Source organism: Perna viridis, chromosome 6, assembly GCF_037379345.1.
Source record: "Perna viridis isolate PV_CMFRI_1.1 ecotype Kerala chromosome 6, ASM3737934v1, whole genome shotgun sequence".
NCBI lineage: Eukaryota > Metazoa > Mollusca > Bivalvia > Mytilida > Mytilidae > Perna > Perna viridis.
This window is the reverse complement of record NC_142450.1, coordinates 14,171,908-14,180,223: the sequence shown is the minus strand read 5'-3', so window position 1 is coordinate 14,180,223 and position 8,316 is coordinate 14,171,908. Positions and strand designations below refer to the sequence as shown.

At 33.2% G+C, this 8,316-nt stretch overlaps 1 long non-coding RNA gene across 1 annotated transcript; it reads left to right on the top strand.

Annotated features, from left to right (window-relative positions):
- The first annotated feature begins 5,520 nt into the window (after window positions 1-5,520).
- LOC148613753 (uncharacterized) lies at window positions 5,521-7,899 on the top strand. Its single transcript, XR_015923201.1, has 3 exons — window positions 5,521-5,684; window positions 7,434-7,580; window positions 7,785-7,899. It is a non-coding gene; the product is annotated as an uncharacterized LOC148613753 (long non-coding RNA).
- The last annotated feature ends 417 nt before the right edge of the window (window positions 7,900-8,316 follow it).

The window sequence follows — 8,316 nt, the reverse complement described above, 5'->3', positions numbered from 1 at the left end:
ATTCTTTTGATTTCCGCTTGAATCTTTGTTCTCTCGATAATTCATTTATATTGCGAAGCAAAATCTATAAAATTGTAATTAACTCGCTATAAAAAAATGTTTTTAACGCTTTATTGTCCATGGTGCAGTTTGTGAATATACTTTATGTAAGCTGTATCTTGCTTTCAATGCAAAAAAGTATTGCTATGCTAATTTATATTCATTAAATCGTATTTCAAAAGCGAAACGGTAACGAACGTATAATGTCTTTATTCACTAGACTCGAAGCTTATTGTTAAAATCCACAAAACTATAGATACAGCACTGGTACTAGAGTACAACAAAAGCAAAGTGTCAAGTAAAAAATCGTAAAATGCGTTAGACCAAGCATCGTACTGTTAAATTGATGTTTTTTTGTGTATGAAGTAAGATATGCTGTTCAATATTTACGGATTTTTTCTTTTATTTTGTTTGGGTTTGTTTGTTTGTTTGTGTTGTTGTTGTTGTTGTTGTTGTTTTTCTTTTGTTTTTTATATGAATTAATTATATTGACTTCATCGATTTGGAACCAAGTGAAGTAGAATAAGCGCTAAAATGTTACAACTGTTTTTTTTTTTATATTTTTTTTTTTTTTTTTTTTGTTTGTTTGTTTAATTTGATTTTATTGTTTGCTTGTTTCATGTCTACCTTTATTTGTTTAACAATCAAATAAAAAATAAATTCTTATCACTCATTGATTATGACAAACAATTACATTCCCCTTTTGCTTACCCCGTAATTGATTTTCATGTTGAAAGTTTTCGGGGGTTTCCTAAAAAGCAGAGAACGCTTACCTTAACGGTGCACCTGGCTAATGCTCCAAGTTCTTAGTGGAGTCAAAAATGCTCAATTACTTTTGTTGCTTTGTGCGTAATATTTTGGTTAGTTTATATTCTTTGTTGCATGAGTCTTTCTTCCCTGGATGACTTGTTTAATTTCCGCTATACTCTTGGTTTTCATGATTAGTCATTTAAATTAATTTCTTAATGAAAATGTTCCTTTTATTATTCTCGAAAAGTAAACAAATCACGACCTTCGATTCTTATTTCATTGTATTATGTTACTTACAACCTGCGTTAATATTAGTTTTTAGAACCAATAATGAGTGCAAATGCAAATCTATTGCAGAAAAGTACATTTGTATATCATTTGTGAGAATGTAACTAAATTGCCCATTTAACTGCTCAACATGACCTCAGGAAAGTGAATGAAGGAGATTTACTTCAGACAATTCTGAAAAGTGTTTAAGATAGTATATCAGTAAGCATCAAGCATATGGAAGAATCCTCAGTATGTTGTATCAGGTTAGTTAAAATAACCTATAAAACGAATTTTCATGATGATTTTGAAAAAAAATAAAAATAAAACTGAAATAATTCCTTAAAAAATGCTGCCATGGTAATGGCCAGAAAATACTTGATTTGTTTAAGGAACTGACATGCTTTTAACCGCAATTAGTCATGTTGACCACTGAAATAACAACAAAATATTTATAGACAATGATACACAGTACCGTCATGTTAATATATTAAGTACATTTTTTGTAATTCAATTTCTCTAAAATCTGTTGTTGTTATGGTAACAATAAAAGGCAATGAAAAAAGTCTCAAACTTTACAAAAATGGTTTTTTTTATTTCTAAATGACCATTTAGTAATTTATAAGTGGATCATTTAAAAATCATCTACAGAAAACAAATTACAGGAAATAAAATTGTTTTTTACTGAAAAAAAAATGCATTTTTTGTTAAAAAATGTATTTTTGAGAGGAAAGTCTTCTAAAGTCTTCTATTAAATGTCTATAATTTATGTCCTCATAGGACAATAGTCTCCTTTAAAATGATATCGACTAGTATGCTTGGAGCATATAACACACTTCATGATGAGGTTATACTTATGATACCAATGAATCAATTAACGTGTTCATTTTTAAATCAAAGTACTCATGTACTGAATCGATTTCTATCATTTTGATCAGTAACTGAATAATAACGGCTTTGGGTCGGTTAACCCTGGAAACATCGCGAAATGGTTTATCTTCATTGACGCTGAACTATCCAGACTTTCATGAAAATTAGAATAATAATTCTTAATATTAATTTAATTTTGGTTTAATTTCACCGTTCTCTCTGAATAATTTTAAAAAAAACCCCTCAAATTCCCCCGTCATTTAAATGGTCACCAGTTTGTGTAATATATAGATGCGTTCGTTTTTTGTAGTATGGTACACCGAAATGTGCATAATTGAACTACAAACTAATAATAAGTTCTTTTTACAGTTTCTAATTTTCAAGTCGAAAATTCAATTTATTAACCCAAGTCATATAACTTAAAATTCTTTTGATTAAATTCACCATTTTCTCTGATTAACTAATTTTTAGATATCCTAAAAAATTTCCTGTAATATTTATTAAAATCCATTGATTTAAACGTCAATACTTTAGATAAGATAGTACATGTTATTTGTATAAAAAAAAACATCCCGTCATTGATAATAATATGTTTGTACTAAGCATATCCATGTGTTCAGGCCGATCGTGTACTTCCCCTTTACTACCATGTATTAAATGCATGCCTTATACTGTAAATGTTGTAATATGTAAACCGTTTCTCTCTTTACACATTTTTCCTAACTGAATACTTTTGAATTTTGAAAGAAAAATTAAACGATTATCTTTCTGTATGTGTTCTGAAGTCGTATAAAAAATATGTTAAAATAATATTGCTGAGCCTAACAGGCATATCAGAATTAACTTTTTAATACAAAAAGTAATAAAATTTATCAAATTATTGTATATATATATCTGCCAACCAGCAAACTTAATGGGTATCGAATCGTCGAGTCATGACGATGCAGCACAAACAAAAAAAAATATATAAGTCTTAAGGATTGTACAACGATACCGATAAAGATGTTCATACACTATAATTAAATGTATAATGTGCAAATTTTTCAGTCAACTAATGACCTTCGTCAGTGCCTTAAATAAACTGAGTGAGTATCAAAGTAAATGGTCTGTGAACACAACTCTCTATCTAAACAGATGAATACCTGTGACGTATACAATTTTATTGACATTTAACAAAAATCTTAAACATTGTTGTATGTTGATCTTGAACACTGAACTATAAAACTAAAAATATTTACAAACACTGTAATAAGAAACTACAAAATAGGAAGAACTTAATGTTTTTGTTTCTTTTATTCCGTGTGGGGATAAAACACGGAGTTCTTTTATTCAAAATCCCTTCCGCTTCACTCTCTGTAGAACGCTCCAGATCCTTTTTTGTTCCACGATGAAGATTTTCATTTTGTTGAAATCATCGAGACAGTGGTTTAGTAATCTGAAGTGTTGACTCACTGGGAGTAAAGGCTTGTTTTTGTTAGGTCACTCCTGTCTCCGTCCAAGCGCTTGTGAAAAGGCTCTTTAGATTCATCAACATATTGAAAGCCACAGATGGGACAGTGGACCAAATATCTTACATAAGCACTCTTGCAGTGCACGTTACAAAATATTTTGTAGCAATTCCCCGTGAATGTTCTGGTCAATGATGACGAGTGGTGCATTTGGTTTCAACATTTGCAACTTTTATCACCACAGGGGCAACTCTCGCCTCAAGTCCAGTTGGGCTTAGATATTCAAGCCCTCACAAGCAGACTACGCAAACTGTCTGGCTGTCTGAAAGCAATCATAGATGGTTCAGGAAAGACTGGGGATAATGTTGAGTTTCGACAGAGGCCAAGTGCTCACGAATGGTATTGTGGCTGTTTTTAAGGCAGGGGTGGTATGTTAGGACACAAGGGGTTCTTTTACATTTTTTCTTTGCCTTGTACTCTAACAAACTACTTCTTGGGATATTGTAAATTTTTGGAACCCTTCTTTGATGGTCTTGTATCTATATCCCCTTCTTCTTGAATTGTTCTTCAGTTGACCTAGACGTCATTTGAACAAATCCGCCTTAGCCTAAAAGCTTGACTAAATGGTATACATACTCTTAGTCAGGTGAGATGGATGACAGCTATTATGCATAAGATATTGATGTGTGTCAGTGGTTTGGAGTAAAGGCCCGTGGAGAGCTCTCCCCCGATCAAGTGCTGATGGTATCCAGGAATGAGATGTTAGTAGCGGATGTTTCGTGAGTGAAATTAATTGAAAGACGTTGACTGCTGGCACGTGCGATAAAATTGTTTAGTTCTTCTTTGTCATGTGTCCACTTCATTCCAGGTCGTCAATAAACCTATACCAGGACAGAGGTTTTTTCTATAGAGGATTCAAGTAGTTCTATTTCAAATTTTCCAATGAAAATGATGGCATAAGACGATACCATTTTTCGTACCCATATCTGTGCCATTTATTTGCTAATAATGGTCTCCATTAAAAGTAAAATTGTTCTTTTTTAAAACCATTGGGAGCAAAGTGACTAGGCAGTCAGTTGGTGGAACGTTGACCTCCCCCGAGAGTTCCATGCTTCCCTACAAGCCTCGATACCATCAGAGTGAGGAATGTTGGTATAGAGAGATGTGCCGTCCATAGTGACCAGAGTGGTGTATGGTGGAGAGGCATCTTCTGGAAGTAATCAGTCTTATCTTTTATAAATGCTTTAATATATATATACGGGTCTGAAAAATTCCCAACGATGTCAGAACTGTGGAATTTGCGAAACAAATTTTTGGTCGTTCCCTCCACGGGTCTCGAACTCGCACCGCTGTGACATCTATGACAACACCACCTGCACAAAGTCCAGCACCCTAGACCATTCGGCCAGCTAGGTAATATTAAAATACAGCTTTCGCTGGCCGGGTCATTCCTCCTCGTAGGATTTATCTAGGGCTACTACACGATGTATGGTAGTACGGGACAGCTCATCTAGCTATTATTATGTAGGATAAAGGATCAAATTATTCATGTCACAATAAACCGATATTATACAAACGTCTCAGAATGTGAAGACTCTATTCGTTACACTGCTCCATCAGATCAAATTGATACAGGTAAGATAATGTAAACTTATAGAAAGGTCTGACAAATCCCATTTATGTTAGAACTGTCCAATTTGCGATGCAAATTTTTGGTCGTTCCGTCCGCGGGTCTCAAACTCGTACCGCTGTGACATCTATGGCAATACCGCCTGCACACAATCCAGCGCCCTAGTAGTGGTCTGAGACTAATTTGAATAAAAATGTTTCTTTATTCATACGTTCTTGTTTCGTTATTTCATCCGGAAATTTATAAAACGGAAATATTGTATAGTTTTTATTTCCACACTTTTTATTCAAAAATACAAACAGAAACTTAACCGACATTTTAACACTTGAAAATAAATTATTAAAAATATATAGAAGTACAATAAATACAAGAAACATGAATAATGATAGATTTTACCAAGACGTTATTTATAGCTGCACTATTTATAGTGAACGTCACTTTTACTTTCGCTTTGATTATAATGCGACGTCACCAAGTAACTCTTAACGACGTGTTCAACCATCATTATCTGCAGAAGCAGTAGAACCGGTAGGAGAGGTTGCAAATTTGCGATGCAAATTTGGTTGCTCCCTCAGCGGGATCCAAACCCCTTCTCTTTTCTGACATCTATGGCAACACCGCCTGCACTAAGTCCAACGCTCTAGACAACTTGGCTATAAAGTATAGTTTTCGTTAACCGAGTAAGTAAATCTAGATCGCGAATATTAGCACATGATGTAACTGAATAGGACAACCTTTGTTAGTATCGAGTAAGACAATAGAGGATCTGTAACAGTATACAAATAAAGCCACATCAAGCATATAATACATGTAAGAAGTCTAATGGGGTGAAGCAACTCTACTCTTTCTTGCTAATACATTATTATGTAGATACATAGCATGCACGGCGAGGATCGACATAGTTTGTTAATACGAGGATGCATACATATATATAATCAAGTCTAAACTACAACCCAACTCTAGAATCGATACAAAGTTACAAATTTGAGATGCATATAAGGTCGCTCCCTCAGCGGGATTCGAACCCCTTCTTTCGTGAATATTTGGAAATGTCTCTAGTTTGAACTATAATTGCCTGAGCTTGCGTAGTTTTCATATCACAACATTATGCAAGAGATTGGCGGAACTACGTGGACTGTTTGTACCGTGCAATACTTCTTAGGTTTTCGAAACAGGGTTATGTTGCTACAAGTTTGAAGTCATCACTACACACTTTTTATGGTTGTCCTCATAAACTAATCGATTGTCACGGTGTATCAATCTAAACTCTGAGAACCAATTTGTTAAGCGTGTCATAGTTTTCTTTTCTCCTTTCGTTTACGCCGGATTTAACATTGCATGAACTCTGTTGGTGTTTCCTGAAAAAAAAGAGAAACATCAGCAGAGTTGCTCCCCAACTCATTGAATGATTGTCAAAACCCGGTTTTCATTTGTTGTATATTCCAATTATCAAGATCAATTTTGGAGGGCAAGTTCTCTCTGTGGTAAAGATCGACAGTTGTTAGTTTTCTCCTCAATGCCCCTGGCAGAAGTTCGTAAAGCCGAAAATGTTGGCTCATATTCTTTATTTTTTAACGTTTTATTTATATTTTTTATGTTGTTCCTTTTAACATTTTATACGAGACTAGTGTTCACTTATTCATTAATCTTATTTACGTTTAATTGAGCCACTGTACAACATATATTATGTTTGTTTCCAGAAAAGCTGATGATGCTTACCCTACCAGTGCACCTGGTCCATGCTCCCAGTGTTTTTGTGTACTCCGAGTTGGTTGCTTCTTCACTTTTGTTGCCTTGTTATTTTGGTCACTTCACTTTCCCTGGTGTGTGTGGGGGGGGGGGTGTTGTCACTGTCAAGACATTGTCCTTGGATTAAATTCTTTTGATTTCCGCTTGAATCTTTGTTCTCTCGATAATTCATTTATATTGCGAAGCAAAATCTATAAAATTGTAATTAACTCGCTATAAAAAAAATGTTTTTAACGCTTTATTGTCCATGGTGCAGTTTGTGAATATACTTTATGTAAGCTGTATCTTGCTTTCAATGCAAAAAAGTATTGCTATGCTAATTTATATTCATTAAATCGTATTTCAAAAGCGAAACGGTAACGAATGTATAATGTCTTTATTCACTAGACTCGAAGCTTATTGTTAAAATCCACAAAACTATAGATACAGCACTGGTACTAGAGTACAACAAAAGCAAAGTGTCAAGTAAAAAATCGTAAAATGCGTTAGACCAAGCATCGTACTGTTAAATTGATGTTTTTTTGTGTATGAAGTAAGATATGCTGTTCAATATTTACGGATTTTTTCTTTTATTTTGTTTGGGTTTGTTTGTTTGTTTTGTTGTTGTTGTTGTTGTTGTTGTTGTTGTTGTTGTTTTGCCCTTGAAATATGATGTTTGTTTTGAGATATTTTTTTTTCAGAAACCAAAACAATGCAGATGTTCAAGTTGTTACAGATTATTGCTCTAGTTGTCATGGCGATTGTTGTCGGAAAAACGAATGGAGGACGTCACAACAGGAGAATGTCAGAAGGAAGTCGTTTTGTGGAAAGGCCCCCGAATCGCCCATGTATGTTATATATAATATATATTGCCCACATATAATATTCGAAAATAAATAGTTTATAGTTATAGTTGACCTTAAAGTATACAAACAATAAGGTTAGTATATAATTACGTTTTTATAACCATATTTTAATCTAACTTTATTATCAATTACATCAAACTTGTGTTTCCCCCAAACACTTACAGTAGTTTGTTTTCTTTTTTTCAGACATTAAACCTTAAACAGTGATAATTTTGAGAGAAACCAGTATGTATTAATATCCTACAATGACATTTAAATTTTACAGCACTTATTTTGTATCCTTTTACAGTAATTAACTCGCCTTTGTTTTATGCAAATAAATTGAACAGCATTTTTATTTCTTATGAATTTCACAACGGTAATGAATCCATATATCAGCATTATGTACTGTCAATATATATTTTAGGTTAAATATATATACTAGTATATTACAAAATGTACAAACCATGCTAAAACGTACGTCATGAGTTTATATATGTTTCATAAAAAAAAAAAAAAAAAAAAAAAAACTGTGAATGCAAATCAAATATTGTGTCGGATAAACAATTTTTTAACAATAATCTGACAAAACTATGAATTAAAAATGCACTGCTGGTTTGTTTGCGAAAAAATCAACCAGTTGTAAGGGTTTAAAAATGAAAACACAAAAACAAAAAAGCATGAATATGTAAATAAAAGAGAACATAAACGGACAAATTGAAGCTACCAATAAAAAAAA